Source organism: Rhinolophus sinicus, chromosome 14 (genome assembly GCF_057876585.1).
Source record: "Rhinolophus sinicus isolate RSI-liver-muscle chromosome 14, RSI-T2T, whole genome shotgun sequence".
In the NCBI taxonomy this organism is placed as follows: Eukaryota; Metazoa; Chordata; class Mammalia; order Chiroptera; family Rhinolophidae; genus Rhinolophus; species Rhinolophus sinicus.
This window is the reverse complement of record NC_142514.1, coordinates 65,854,586-65,870,791: the sequence shown is the minus strand read 5'-3', so window position 1 is coordinate 65,870,791 and position 16,206 is coordinate 65,854,586. Positions and strand designations below refer to the sequence as shown.

Sequence of the window (16,206 nt, the reverse complement as noted above, 5' to 3'; positions counted from 1 at the left end):
AAATCCTGTCTCCTCCACATACTAGCTAAGTGAATTCGGCCAAGTTGTGAGGACTGAATAAGCTACTATATGTAAAACACTTAAGACAATGCCTCACATAGTAAATGCTTAATAAATATTAGATGCTATTCCTGTGGCCACCCAAAGACTGCAGATGGAACTGAGGTCTCTGCTGAGGATACCTGTTTCCCTGGCTGCAGAAGGTGCTGAAATCAATGTTGCCAAGGGCTACCCTTCCAATGTCCTGCTGAGACTGAGGTGAAATTATCTTTTGGTTTTCACCTACAGCCCACTGAGACTCAGTCAAACGTCTGTGAGGCTCGGTGGAGGACACTCTGAGTACAGATATGTGTCATCTTCATCATCGCCTCTTTTCTCTCACGTTAGCCCATTTTTCTTGAACCAAAACTCCCTTCTTTGTTGCTATTTTCCCTAAATCTTTTGTTTTTTGTTCTTCTGGAAGGTTCTAAATCTCTCATAATAATAGAGCCCTGGTGGGCAGCTTTGCTTATCTGGACCTTTCTCAACACGTCTGTATCCTATGGGGAGCACAGCTGATCTTGTGCCATAACAGGGCCTATTGCAACAATCTTGGCAACATATGACAAAGGCCGGAATCAAGTCAGTGGCAGTGTTAATTGAGAGGTAATGACGATAACCTGGGGAATTCGAAACAGGAGTCACTATGCATCCACTCAAGGGTAATAGACAATGTATAAAACAACCAATATGGCAAGAACACTGACCCACAACCTGGTGTCACAATCAGAAAAGACCAACACAAACAACACTGTAGCTGCAAGCCATTGTGTACTGGCTGAATCTCAGCGTTGACATCCATGATTGTTTTGGGTCAGATTATCAAAAGACCAAGTTAACAGATTTCTGAGCAATAGTGTGGAGGTTAGAAGATAAGAAGGGGGAACGGGACTATTAAATTGCCCTGGCACAGGTCAGGTAGCTGATAGAATGATGAGTGGCTGTGTTTCTGTGGGCTGGGTCTAAACAAATGGATAGCTAGCTATGTATGGTGGAGGATACCTACCCTTGCGAATGTATCAGAAAGTAACTGCCTATATCATACAGAGCAGCTAGACTTCTGTTTTTATAATCATACAAAGCCTTTTAGCACACAGACATTTCACTTATTGATCTGACTTTCCTGTGGACTTAGAGAAGGCGTGACTTTTTACAATTCATGAAATTAGAACATCATTCTTAGGTAGATAATAAGCCTGTAACTGTTCATTCTGACTTGGCCCAGAAATGCCCTATAACATTTCATAGTGTTAGACCTTTCAAATTGAGAAATTAATTTTGATATGAAAAAATAAGTTGCATTCCTATTGCATTTCATCTTTGAAATGGTAGAATTCCTGATTATTCAATGTTTTAAATTTTTTCCTTTTTTTTTTTTTTTAATTCACTAACCTTGTACGTTTTATCAGTAGGACAAAGAACAAATAACTAACCTGATCAATGCCAGAATCTCCTTTACATTCTCCTAAGTATTAAAACATAACTTTAACATTTACATTGGTTGGAGTTGTATGTTTTTCATTTTCTCTCTGAGTTAAACATTAGCTATTTTTACCCTACCCTATTCTGTTATCACATACAGATACAAAATTATACTTGTTTGTTGACAGAGTGAGGAAGGAAAAAAAAAAGTTAATGACAGAAAGTATTTTGTAGGTGTTTTGATAGCTCAAAGAAGAAGCAGGAATGTTGTTTGCAATTTTTCTCTATCTTATCTGTGTCCTCCCTGACTAATATTCTTTCTCCTAGATTCTTTCACACATTTTAAAATGTCCAGTTCCTCTTTGTTCCCCATAAAGGAGTTGTGGAATGAGGATTCCAACTTAGTTAGACATGCTCTGACAAGAACACTTAGAGAAACACAGAAAGCACAAACCTGTTAAGGATTTCACCTTTTAAGAAATGACAGAATAATTACAGGACAACATGTCCTTCATGAGTAAAAACAACCAAACTAAAGTGCTTTCAAGGCTGGTGTGGCCTACTTCTCTCCTGGCAAGCTGCATAAATCATCAACTGTGAAGGGACTGTTTCACGGGCACGTGGTGTGTGTGTGTGTGTGTGTGTGTGTGCGCACAAAAGTGCATGTTGGAATGCACATGGACACTTCATGGGTTAATGCACTCCGTTTCAGGTTAGTTGAAACTCTGATAATAACCCCCCAATACGTTTTACCACCATCTCTCTCCCCCTTAATCTTTAAACCTCAGGCTGCTTTAAGGGGAAAATTTAATCCATATATGTCTGCCTCATTTTCATTTAAATCGTCAAAAAAGTTGTTTAAAAAGAGTTCTTTGATGTCCTAGACTCCCTTGAGCCTTTTCTTAGCCTATTTTCTTAAAAACAGGAATTAGCATTTTCCCAGGTATAGAGGAGCTCTAACTCTCTTCTTCCCCAAACACAACCCCCACCGTACCCACCCCATGTCTCAACTGAAAAAAAAAAAAAAAAAAAAAAAAAAGAAGTTTGGAGTTACTGAGGGAGTGCTGATAGAGAAAACAGCTTATCTGAGAATCAAAAAGCATTTACAGATATGAACTCTTAATGTGGGGGCCCCCACATTGAGGTTAATAATTGACATTTCTGCTCTTTCGGGACCTCACTCTACCCTGAGGACCTACCCAGGAAAGTGTTCCATCTCCCCACATTTGACTGGTGCCTGCGTTCTGGAAAATTCAGAAACATGGATCTAAATGCAAGCAGGTTTTTCTGCTTTACCATATTTTTGATAGACCTACAGATATGCCCATGTTGAAACCCATATTTTTTGCTTTCCGGGTGGTACTTTACTTCTTTGCTTTGTGCCTAATGTGTATCATTTCATTCTGGTTTTCACATTCAGGACAGAACTTCTTAATCATTTTTAGATACACAAAAGTAGGCATATTCCATCTTACTGTGCACAGTATTATCAAAAGAGTAATCTATGTTTGGCTAAAACTCAAGAGATCCCACAGTGAAGTCCTAACTTTAATCAATGGAGAAATCTCAGAAAATTGTTTAGAAGAAATGCACAGTTAGAGAAGAGAGCAAAATGTTATAGTTCCAGAATTCTTACTTTCTAAACACTTTTAAAATAAGAGTTATGTTTCAAATATGGTTTCTTTCTCTTTCCTCAATACTGTTGAAACTCCCCATTTCAGATTAAATTCAGTTAATATCAGATGGCTGAGTCTGTGATAGTGGTTTCTATGAATCATCCTGAAGAAATCCACACTCATCATACATCAAGTGGCAAATTATTTTGGAATCTGGATATAGGATTGCAGTGCTAGAAGCTCAGAACCAATGGGGTGTTTCTATATTGTTTTTCAAATGCAAGGCTGGTCACGTCACCCCATTTAAAACTTTCAGCGGCTGCTCACTGCATTCAGAAGAACAAAATTCAGAATAAAGAGTCAACCAAGCTTGCAGGATCTCATTACTAAAGGATGCCTCTGCTGTATCTCCATGTTTGCTGTATCACATCCACAGAAGGCCCCTCTCTTCCTCATTGGCACACATTTGCATATCTCTGTGCCTCAGTGGAAGGTGATATCTATAGTAGAAGGGCTCTTCATTCTTCAAGGCCTACCTCAAAAGATAACCGCTCTGCACATAGCTTCCCTTACCTCCCTTAGGCAAGGTTATTATGATTTGTCTCTTTATCTCATGGTCTTCCTCATGACAATGTAAGCTTTTAGAGGGGAGGCACTGTAGAGCATTAATTATTATAGCGCCAGCACCTGGCAGAGTCATGCTCTAAACATATCACCCATTTCCCTCCATGGTTGTAAGTCCCCTACCCTGAGCAGAGGGAGCCAGTCAGGCTGGCTCTGGGTCCTCCAACCCACTTTCACCAGAGTGGCCTCACTTCTGTTCACAGTCTGGGCTTCTAAGGAGGCACACATTAGGCATTTATTAGATGTTTACTAAAGGGATGGGTGGACAGATAGATGGGTGGGTCGGTGGATGAATAGATGGATGGGTGGATGGATGGATGGATGGATGGATGGATGGATGGATGGATGGATGATTAGGATACAACATCTTAGTATTCCAGCCAACTGAACAAATCCACAAATATTCACTTATATACACTGTTTCAGTGTTAAGTCCAATGACATCTATAAAGAAGTAAATAATTCAATGTCCACATGAAGGAATTTGGGATTAGATAGTGATACAGGGTTTAAATACATTTAAAACAAAAGAAAGAAAGAAAGAAAGAAAGAAAGAAAGAAAGAAAGAAAGAAAGAAAGAAAGAAAACAAACAACATAAATTCCAGACATAAACAACAATATAAATCCCACAAGCAACTTTTGAGGCTGAAGCAATAGATGGAATTCCAGACTGAAGTAAGGAGGGTTAGTAGCTTTTTAAATAATGCCTTAAATAATATATTTTATTTTTTAACTTGCCAAGTACATTTCCATAGATAACCTTCTCTAATAATCACCCCTGCCATGCCTGGAAAGTATTATTATACATACTCTAAGGAAAAACTGGTTATTATTTTAACCACAACAATAAATAGGTAAGTAAAGTGACTGGTCCAAGTTTTCATAGCTAGAGCTCATCAGAGCTAAGAAAGAAGAATACACATATGTCCATCAGCGGCAGTTCTGGGTTTTGTGGGGCCTAACTCATATACAGTTTGGGTGGGGAAGCCTCTTCCAAAAAGGAAGACAGAATTACAAATACAAAATTAGGAAGTAAATATTTATTTAGAATGTGAAAAAAAAATGATAACAACATTAGGTTTTATTAATTGCATGACATACATTGATAATGCTTTTTTCCCCCTACATTTTTTTTTGGGGGGGGCTATATGCTCTGTTCAGACTTCCAACCCTGGGGTTTGTCCTGTGTCCATCTGTCAAGAGCAGAGCTTTGGTAACCAGCCAGATTGACATAGTTAAAAACAAAGCCACTAAGACTGGAATAAGAATTGGCCTGCACTTAAGTTGTGTGCAAATTTAGAACACCCTACAATATTCATTTATGACCTCACCTACGCCCTCCCTTTAAAGGGCAGTCTGGTATGAGCACATGTTGAAAATTGAAAAAAGGTTTTTTTTTGTTTGTTTTTTTCTTTTTCTTTTGACAGTCGTTAAATTGTCCTTGAAATAATCAGAAAGTCCTTGGTTCTGGAGGGGTGTTATCTTTTTCAGGTCTGCCTCATTCCTTAATCAATAATAAACGATATTAAGGAGAAACTGAAAAAAAAAAGTTTCTTCTTAATATCATTTATTATTTTATGTCCAGTTCTAAACACAGTACATGGCATGCAGACAGTACACAAACCATATTTGGTGAGTGAATGAAGGCATGAATAGCAAGGGATGTTTTATATTAAGGAATAGCCTCCAGAGCAGTGATGCCGAAACACCCACTCCTGTGGTCCAGAAAGAGAATTCTGAGGATGATTCCCTAGTAGACAGCTGTTGGAAAAAGCTCCCAATCATTATCTAAGGAGTAGAACAGTTCATACAGAGGACGGCACAGAGGTAATGGGGTCAGTCGGTAAATGAACAGGCGTTCCTGGGACTTTCATGTGATTTTCTTAGCTGTACCATAGAAAAATTCATCTTTGCATAGTACAGGAAAACAAGTGTTTGCTAAGTTGCCAAATATTTCTGTTGATTTCAGTTATAAATTTTGTGTTGATCTTATAAGAGGAACTGCCCAGAATCACTTTCCCTGCCCTTTCCAGCTTTCATACCTGCTTGTCAATTGGTTGACGTTTTTCATTAGCCCTGAAGAGTTAATAATGTTACTAACAGCCTTCTATATGTCTTTTATTTTACTCTGCAAAATAGAAGAAAAAAAGGCTCACTGTAAGGAATCAAAGCAGATGAGCTCTCTTTTCTTTCTCACTGTTGATACTCATCTCAGTCATGCACTTTCAAATCTGTATCTAGCCAAATTTCTTGGTGAGTTTATGTACACGTACACACCTCCTGCTGACTTTGCTAATCACCTCCCAAACTACTCCATGTGTAACCACATTGGTTCCAACGCCTCTATAGTTCATTAAGTTTCCGGTCTTGCATTTATCTTTTTCCCCAGCCACGTAACTAACTGCAGGTCTTCGGAGGCTCAGGATGAGGAAGGCTACGTTACGCCCAGCATTTTTCTCTTCCTTCCATAAAGCTTATTTACTAACCCTGCCTCATACCAAGACATTTTGATCTTGGTTACCCTCTTGTGCACCTTTTTAATTCTTCTCCAGTACATATTTCCTGTAATATGATATTTGTGTAGGAGCCTAAACGTAGGGTTGATACGCTCTGACCTTTGGTGTTCAAATCATCTGTGAAATCTGCTACATGGCCTTTTCACTTTCAGTTTTCCATCATTACTTCCTTCCGTTATTTTGCTTCATTCACATCTGTGTTTACTTACTGTGCACCCAAATCTGTCAGATATTTCAATGGCAAAAAATACATATATAGACACATCATCATCTTATTTTCTAAATTATCATAAAGTATGATCCCTAAACAAACTTCAGAGTTCTCTGCAGAAGATGGTTGTAAAAATAGAACAATCAAAAATGTTGGAAACTCAATGAACTTCTTGATAAACTGGGCTAGCCTGAACATGAGATAAAGGGAATTATTATAATCTTTTTTTGACATTCTTTATGCAGTGCTTTTATCACTTATCTCCCTAATCTTTGCCTATATAACTTCTATTAGCCCTTCAGATTTCAGATTCTAAAGTGCTTTGCAGAGCTTTACAACACTTTTCAAACTTCATAGTTATTTAGTCCACATCTATCTTCCCCCGAAACTATGAACTCCACAAGGAGGACAAAGAGTTTATCTGCTTGTTTATTGCTGTAGTCCAATTCTAGACAATAGTAGATGCTCAATACATATTTGTTGCAGGAATAATGAATGAATTTCACCTTATTCTCTTCACTAGTCATTGATCTTCAATGTGGACTTTCTCTGTTTTATATGTCTTTTGTTCTAGCTGTTTTTTCTCCTCTCTTTATTCTCAGAGTTGTAGTGTATCCTGACCTCCACTCAGTCTTGTCTTGTCTTTTATTTTCTTTTTCTCTTTTTTTGTTGACTTTCAATTTCAGAAACATCATAACACATTTTCCTCTCATAATTGTCTACCTTTCTATAGTTTCCAAGCAGTTGCTTTCCATCCTGAAGGTGGATCTGGGTCTCCTGAGCCTGGAATAGAATTAGGGGTGCCACTTTGAAAAAAAACAATTCAAAATTGTAATGCAAAATTATGAAAGGGCTTCTGGGGATGGAAAGTCAACCCCTGCCCACTGAACAGCTTTCTGTCAGTTTCCAATAGAAATTGTCTAACCAAGACATCAAGAATAATTCTGAAAGCAAAACAAATTTAATTTTTAAAAATCATTTAACACAATAAAAAGATAAAAGTGGTATGCAGGTAAGAAAGGTTGGATGATAGATAAGCAGAAGCAAGAATAAGAGGATAAATTTGAGAATCAAGAATTTGGATGTTAATATCAGTGTGGCTCATGAAAATTATAGCATAGTGGTCAACAGCTTTTGATTGATGAAGGCTTGGATTTCATTCATTGGCTGTGTGACCTCAGGCAAATTACTTAACCTCTCTGAGTGTGCCAGTTTTATTTATAAAGTAGTTACCATAAAGGGTCTATGTCATGTTTAAATTAGTTGATGCGTGATCAAGTATTTAGAACAGTGCTCACTAAATAGCATTTTTGTAGTTATGGTTTGTTTGAACCATAAGAAAAATCTTTGCTCAGGAATTGAACAAGGAAAGAGACAAGCAGGAGTGGAAAAGGCAATATTATCTAAACCAGCTTCCAGTTTCCTCGGCATTCTTCTACCTTCCACATTATCCAACTACCACTATCAGCCAGGAAGTGATGAAACGGGTACAATTTCTAGCCCTTGAAGGTCCATTTCAATGAACGAAGTGAAATACTTGCATTTCAGGAGCTGACTATTGTCCCCGGTCAATTTAAATGAGTCACAGAAGATCAACTGGAAATGAAACATGGGCAGCACCTAGCAAGTCCCTCTCCAAACAGCATCACTAAAGTGACGCGAGTTCACATTGTCCAGGCCATGGTGAGTTTGCTTTGGGGGCCCTTCACTGTTCAGCACTTGGTTATTGATGCTCTGACTAGAGAGCTCAAGGAAAAAGCCTGGTTTGGTCCTGGGGTTCCTCTTGGGGAGAATGGAGAACCTGGAGAGGCCCGTTTTTCTAACAGTTTGCCTCCAAGCTACAGACTATATCATGATGGTAAAATGGTAATCACTGACGATTACCACCACACATTTGCATCTATATTCATAAAGCAGGGTACATTCTATATTGCAAATTCAGCACCCTTGTTTATTATTTCTTTGTGCAACATAAAACGGGTCTGAACAAATAATCTTCCCCTAATGTTTAATGTTTAGGCGAGGCTCTTGTTTTTTGCTTCTAGACATGTTCAAAATGTTCAGAAGTCTTACTAAACTCTATTTCTTCTTCTTGAAATACAATATTTCGAACTCTATTATTCCACCTTCATCTGCTCCCCATGTAATCTCATAGTGTGGAGTAATTTAAAAGAAATATTGTTCCTATGTGGCTTTCTTGTTCTAACTTAAGACCAAATTCTGGGCGATTGTAAAGTTTAGGAAAGCTACCTCAAAAATCTGAATACTTAGCTGTATTCACCACATAGATTATGTAACATTTCTTTAAGTACTAAACCCTGGGTAGGCCATCCCATCCATCTCTCTAAACATTGGCTTAACAATTCAGAGGTTACTTTAAATGGCCAAGATGAAGTATGATTCTATGAAACATTTCTCCCTATTTCTCTCACACCCTGGAGGCCCATCTATTCTAGCTCAGCTCCAGAAAACCAGGCTTGAGTTGATCAGAGCAGACGTGGAAGGTTTTCCCAGTAAAATCTTGTCCCCATATGGAGAGTGTGTGCTCAGGCTGGCCCAGAGTTCTCTGACCTCTCCACAATTTTGGCATGGTGTTGGATTTCTGACGTGGTCCTGGAATCCAGTAGGTATCTTTTGCTTTGGTCAATAGTAAGCCTAGATTTTACTGGACTTCTACTGACTTCTGAGTCTACTCTAGACCTATCGTAGAGCTAAACTCATTTTATAACATGGCAGGTTATGGCAATAGACCAGTAATTACTCATCTCCTTATTTATTATTACTATCCCTTCAGGAGGAGGGATTTCTTGTGGGTTCCACTTAAAATTTTCATTGCTTTTGCCTCCACTACCTATATTGCTTTCTTTGAATCTTGAACTATAGCATGTCTTCAATATGTATCTGCTTTTATTATATAACATAGAAAGTTATACATAGCTATAGATGTCACTTATTTGATGATCAAAGGGATAAGAAGCGAACTTGGGACAGACATAACACAGGACGAAGCATCATAACGTTGCTCTTGGTTTTTGAGGGTGGGTCTCCTGTTTCAAACAGGGAAGAAGAAGCTGTCTTTAAAATGCATGGCCAGCCACCAAGGCAAAGCACGACGGATGTCGTTTAAATGGAGATTGTATCTCTGCAGCAGCCAGTAAACTTTTTTTGGAAAGAAGTGTTCATCAAGGACTTAGCATCAACTTTGTATGTAAATGTATACTAAAAATAAACCATGCATTATGGATGATAGGTACATGGCACTGTCTCAGGATTTTGCAGACTAGTTGGAAAGCAAGCTCCTTACCTACAAAACATTTCATCCAAACGTCCATTTCCATTTCCAACCAATGTGTTGTGCTGTATGTTTTTCCCTACCAGAGCCTCCAGACTAGCTGTCGGGGTGACAGACACTCTGCCTTATCACTAGCTCCATGTAGACCAACATATGGAAAAGTAAAAAAAGGATCTGCAGCCCAAACAATGTGCTTCTGTTGCTTGTTTCCGAGAGTTCTGTTGGGCTGGGGCTCTCGCTGTCCCACTGATAATGTTTTCTGGTCTTAAAGAGTGATGAAATCAAACATAAGTTAGAAAAGTATCCAAGAGGAACAAAGGAAAGTGTGGAAAATATCTGTGGTCTCAAATGATATGTTTTCATTGAAACTGTTTGCAGAGCTACAGTATTTGAAATGTACGGCTCTCCCTTGGAATATTTAACTTTTAATATAGGCAAGCGGAAGAACTATAGGGGTAAAAGCAGGTGACAAGTTAACACAAACTGTTTTTGAGAATGCACTCCAAGCATTTTTAATATTTGACACTATAGAGTCCCTTCAACGTTTCTCAGCACTAGAGTCTCTCTCTCTCTCTCTCTCTCTCTCTCTTCCTCTCTCTCTCTTCCTCTCTCTCTCTCTCTCTCTCTCTCTCTCTCTCTCTCTCTCTCTCGCTCTCGCTCTCACTCTCGCTCTCTCTCTCTTCCTTTCTGTATATTTGGCTTCTGCCTCTGCATTCAATATGTAGATCAGTCCTTCCGTAGAGTCCTGGACACAAACTAGGAACCCCAGTGCTGAGCTGAAAAGATATCCTCTATCCCAATGTTTGGCTCTCCATCCTGGTATTCAGACCATCCTGGCGTTCAGACCTGTTTGGCAGAAGGACCAGCATCCAGGACAGGCTCTACCCTCAGGTATTTCTTCAGAAACCTGCAAAGTTTGACTGCCCTCATGAACACTGGAATTTGGTCCTTTAAGATTCCATTCTGTAAGTGCAGCTGTCTGCTGTCGGTAGTGCAGTTTTCTAAGCTTTGTTTTGGTAAATGAAGATCCTTTCTCCGGCAGAGAAATACCGACCCCATCCTTTGTCCCATTGCCTGAGTATACACTGGCGCAGGCAAGAGAGGCTCTGAGCACAGCTGATCAGCTTTTGAGAAATCCAATGGGGGCCAAGATGACAGCCTCTGACACAGGCAGGCTTGGCAGAAGGGTATTAATTATCTATAAATACAAGCATTTCCACATGCACGCTTTCCACCTGCTGGGCCTAACCCTGACACTGACTTTAGCCACTGTGGGAATCTCTGAAAGGCATAATCCTTACGAATATTCTTGGAGCACTTGTAATGTGAGAACATTAAGAGCAGTGTTGGGAACCAAAAGACGGCACTCTCCCAGCATCTAGAGACTCACAGTCTAGGTGAGAAAGAATGGAACAAAATGGCCAAGATACAAAGAGCACTGTGTTGAGTCCCTGAGAATGATGGAAATTATATGTGCATGAGATTTTAGGAAAGTGCTTCAGTCTCTGTGCAGATTTGGGAACGGCTCTGTGCAGATTTGAATGTCTTGGAAGAGGCCAGAAGTTCTTGAGGACAAGCAAGGTCTTTGGTCCAATGGTCCCTGGTGTGGTTCGATTTCAATAAGCTAAAAACAATAAGGTTTGTAAGTAGTGAATTGCCTGCAAGTTGGGGTTGTATGTACTTTTTCATTGAAGTAAGAAACTGGACTTTAGAGGCCGTCAGCCCACTCTCAAAGTGTATGAAGTTAAGCTATGAGAGAGCCCTGTAGATGTAGCTGCCGAGGCCCTTGTTTGTACAGGAAAGCCTTGATAGATAAGAAAAAACACCGAGGCTGCCAGCTCTTGCTTTGAACTGTGCAGATGTGAGATGTGCAAAAAATGTTATAAGCCCCCTGCTTTGACACAGATAAGAGAAACAGAGAAGATAGAGCCCTGGGTCGGAAGGCTGAGAGCCTCTACAAGAGAAAAAGCTCATGCATTTCAACCAGTGAAGGTTTCTAGCAACCAGGATGTGGGAGAGTTGGGGAGAGGAACAATACCGTAAGAACTGTCATTTCAGAGAAGGGAGAGGGATATATACTGGCACAGGCAAAGCCAGGAACCTTGAGAATCGACTGGCCTTCTCGGGAGAATCATGTTTACCTAGAGACCTCATACCCACAAAGAGGATATAAACTAAGAACTTTCTGAACTGCCTTCTATATCTCCAGCCATTTCCACCCTGGCTGCAGCCTAATAAACTTGTAAGCCCCTGGTGCCTGGTTGACCTGTGGGTTCTTAATAAAATTTGATTGCATTGAAATTGAATTGCTAAACCCCCAGAAACTGACCCAGGGTTGACTCCACTCCTTCAGATTGCATAAAAGGATTCAGTGTCCCCAGAATCACACACATTTCCAGGTGAAGCCAGGGGCCGGGGCATATTGCTTTGTGTCTGTTTTGGGAAACTGATGCATTCTGGGAAATATAAATTCTTCAGGCATTTAGTTTGTCTTGTTCTTGCCCAAGCATGATAGTGGAATGATAGTGGAGAACCTTTAGTAAGTTTTTAACTTGTCATTAAAAATGTCTTTCATATCAGAATTTTCAAGGGCACTGATAACCGAGCAAAAAGAAAAGACAAGCACGGGAACTATAAAAATGAGCAATCATACATTTTTGAATACAAAAGGGAAATGCACTTCTTTCAGGTGTTTCAAGAAATAAAAAAAATGTGCATTTTTGCTGCTAGATTGCTATTAAGGACACCTCTAAACCTATCAGCCATATTCTTTTTTGTAAAAAAGGAAAATGAATGAAGTTGGAGGATGTAAAACTTACAATGTGTTTTCAATTGTAGATCATGGCACTTTCATCCTGAAATTTGGGGAAGATCACTTTTAATTATAGTAATAAGAACCACATGGGCAATGATTGATGTGAACCTGATGTGTCCTATTCCTTTATTAATCTTTTTAATTAGAGGCAAAAGCATGTATTATCTGCCGGGAAGGAGATGAGATGGGCTGTGATGCTCGGCTGCACTTTGTGACTGGAGAACCTGATTGCTCACCCAGAGTCCCTGTTAACCTGGGGCCAGAAGGTGAGGGACCCAAAGCTGGGAACACTTGTTTCCAGCTGGGAATGGCTTTTCTTGTATCTCTTGTTGCATCTGCATGAACAGCTTTTTTTTCCTTTTTTTTTTTTCCTGTTGGATTGGTTTTCCCTGGCATTGTTAAAACTGGGGAGTTAAGGAGAGAATTTAAATTGTTGCCACACCAGTGTTGGGAGTTCACATCTGCCATGAAAGTAAGGGTGAAGACCTGAAATGGCAGATGTCAGGATAGCTGCAAACGGAGCAGAGGGAATGATAGAAGCATGTCAAAAGTGTACTTAGGCCACATAAACAAAAATAATGAGGTCAGGATTCACTGGGATTGCTGGCTGATGACAAAATTGGCAAAATAGGAAAACAGAGTTGGGAAGAATAAGAAAACTAAATAAATAATCAATAGTTATGAAGCATGATATGATACCCCTTCTTGAAGTTTAAAGGCTGATTCAAGCCAATTCTTTGGGCCCTATAGTATAGAATCACATATTCATTCAACAATTTTCTATTGAGGTCTTACTATGGATCAGACTGCACCAGGCCCCGTGGATACTATCATTGGGAAAATAACCAGGAAGAGTCATAAGCTCATGAATGATATAGGTACCCATGTGACTATGGAGGTGCAATAAAGGAATTGCCTGATGGCGAAGAGGTCAGGGTAGATCTTGACCCAGTGAACTGACTGTTGAAGAAGAACAGGGATTTTCTGGGTGTATATGGAGAAAAGTTGTTTTGGTAGACATAATTGATGCTGAAAGCTATGGAGCTATGAAGCAGCATTTCCTGATCAGATAATTACACATAGTTGGGTGTGGGTCTGGATTGGGTGAATGGTGTGCAGAAAGGTCTGAGACGCAGGCGAAGGCCAAGTCAAAAAGGGACTTCATCATGCGAGTGATGGGAATCCACAGAGGGAGCTTAAATAAGTCATTAAAGTGTGGGGAGCATAAGCTGTAGATTCAGAGACAGTCTGGATAACAGATTCACCCTTTACTAGATGCCCAGATTGCAGTAACGGGGATGATGTGGACCTGTGTCTGAATCTTAATTCCACTTACCACTCAATACCTCCCTGAGAGTTTCAGTAAATAGACAGTGATAAGGTATATAAAAGTGTCTGGCATGTAGTAGATGCTTAATAACTGTTACTTTCATTTGCTTGTATAATTCCTAGTTCACCAGGGATTTGTTGCAGAGAACTTCAATTTTCAAATGCGTGTTATTTTTTTTATAAGTCAGGGTGCTGACCCCATTCAGTAAGAATTTTGTTTGAGGTTATCTTTTTTTTTAATTAAAATTTATTGGGGTGATAATGGTTAGTAAAATTACAGGTTTCAAGTGTACAACTCTGTAATACATCATCTATGTATTACATTGTGTGTTCACCATCCAGAGTCAGTTCTCTTTCCATCACCATATATTTGACCCCATTTACCCCCTTCTACCAACCCCCTCCCCTCTTACCCTCTGGTAACCACTAAACTATTGTTTGTGTCTACGAGTTTTTGTTTCTTTGTTTGTCTTGTTCCGTTGTTGCTTTCAGTTTTATATCCCACTTACAGTGAAGTCATATGGTTCTCGACTTTTTCTGAGTGACTTCTTTCACTTAGCATAATAATCTCAAGATCCTTCCATGTTGTTGTGATTGGCACTATTTCATCTTATGGCAGACTAGTATTCCATTGTGTACATATGCCACGTCTTCTTTATCCAATCATCTGTCGAAGGACACTGGTTGTTTCCATGTCTTGGCCACTATGAAAAAAGCTGCAATGAACATTGGAGCATATATATCTTTACAGATAAATTTTTAAAGATTTTTTGGGTATATACCCAGAAGAGGGATTGCTGAGTCATATGGTAATTCTATTCTTAATTTTTTGAGGAACCTCCACACTGCCTTCCATAGTGGCTACACCAATCTGCATTCCCACCAAACAGTGTGTTAGGGTTCCTTTTTCTCCACAGCCTCTCCAACACTTGTCATTACTTATCTTGTTGATCATAGCCATTCTAACTGGTGTGAGGTGATATTTCACTGTGGGTTTTTATTACATTTATCTGATGATTAGTGATGTTGAGCATCTTTTCATATGTCTATTGGCCATCTGTATGTCCTCTTTGGAGAAATGCTCTAAACATAACACCTGAAACAATAAACTACATAGAAGAAAACATAGGTATTAAACTTATGGACCTTGGGTTCAAAGAGAATTTTATGAATTTGACCTCAAAGGCAAGGGAAGTAAAAGCTAAAATACATGAATGTGACTATATCAAACTAAAAAGTTCTGCACAGCAAAAGAAACCATCGACAATACAAAGAGGGATCCAACCGAGTGGGAGAAGATATTGGCAAACAAGGTCTCCGATAAGGGGCTAATATCCAAAACATATACGGAACTCATACAACTCAACAAAAAAACACAACAATATAATTAAAAAATGGGCAGAGGACCTGAATCAGTAAGAATTTTAAGGGGAAAATTAACTGAAGTTCAATTCCATAGTTTCTAATGAACTTAAGCGGTTTCCAAAACACTGTCTTACATAGCCCACTTATTGCATGCACTGCAGTCAAAATAGGTCAGCCCAATAAATACTTTAAAAGAAAAATAAGACTTTAGGAGAGGAGCAAATTGTTAGGAGCTGTACTGAGAGAAGAGTTTTCATAAAAGACTTTGGATGATGACAACCATTATTCAAATAAACAAAATCCTGCTTCTTCCCTTTTAAACCTAGTTTGGAACCATCTACAGAGCCTTTCCTTACATGGTAGATATACGTACTACAGGTGAAATTAGTAAGAAAAGCAGAGCTCAGGGGGTTCGCTGAGACTGAAGGCAGCCCAGGCCAGGCCAAGCCAGAAGAAGGCTGAGCAGTGCTGAGGAGGAAGTAAAAACACTCATACATGGTGTAGAAGACTTCAGGATGGAGGGACAACCATCCCCACCGTCATCCCCCCAGCTAATAGAGCACCAGAACTAGGGACTGGAAGATGGTTTTTCAGCCATATCAGTGCACACATTTCCTCATAGTGTTTCTCTAGTCCTCTCATCCTCCAATGCTAGAGTGTTTCACTTGTTTTATGGTCCAGTTCATGTTCTTGGACTTTGATCAGATGGGACACAGAGCTCAAACAGATAAATTTTGGCTTTTCTTTTTCAAAAAATGAAAGAGCTTTTAAGTCGGTGCTCCTGAACATGACCTGCCCTTGGGCCTTTCTGTATTTGGCATGTGACTCTGTGTATGTGTAGGGGAGAGGACCCACCAAGGGTGTGTTCCAATCCCTCCAAATACATTATGGCCCACAGCAAATGTCAAGCTTTCTTGGCTCTCTTCACATATATAATGACCTGAGGAGTCACACTGTGGAGCTCTGCAAGAGAAAG

At 39.5% G+C, this 16,206-nt stretch overlaps 1 long non-coding RNA gene across 1 annotated transcript in view; it reads left to right on the top strand.

Moving 5' to 3' along the window:
- The window catches only part of LOC148755707 (uncharacterized), a 53,387-nt gene that overhangs the window by 15,337 nt on the left and 21,844 nt on the right, over nucleotides 1-16,206 (top strand). Inside the window, exons 2-3 of the long non-coding RNA XR_016018476.1 lie at nucleotides 7,978-8,112; nucleotides 12,683-12,802. This is a non-coding gene — a long non-coding RNA (uncharacterized LOC148755707). The remainder of the gene's footprint in view (nucleotides 1-7,977; nucleotides 8,113-12,682; nucleotides 12,803-16,206) is intronic.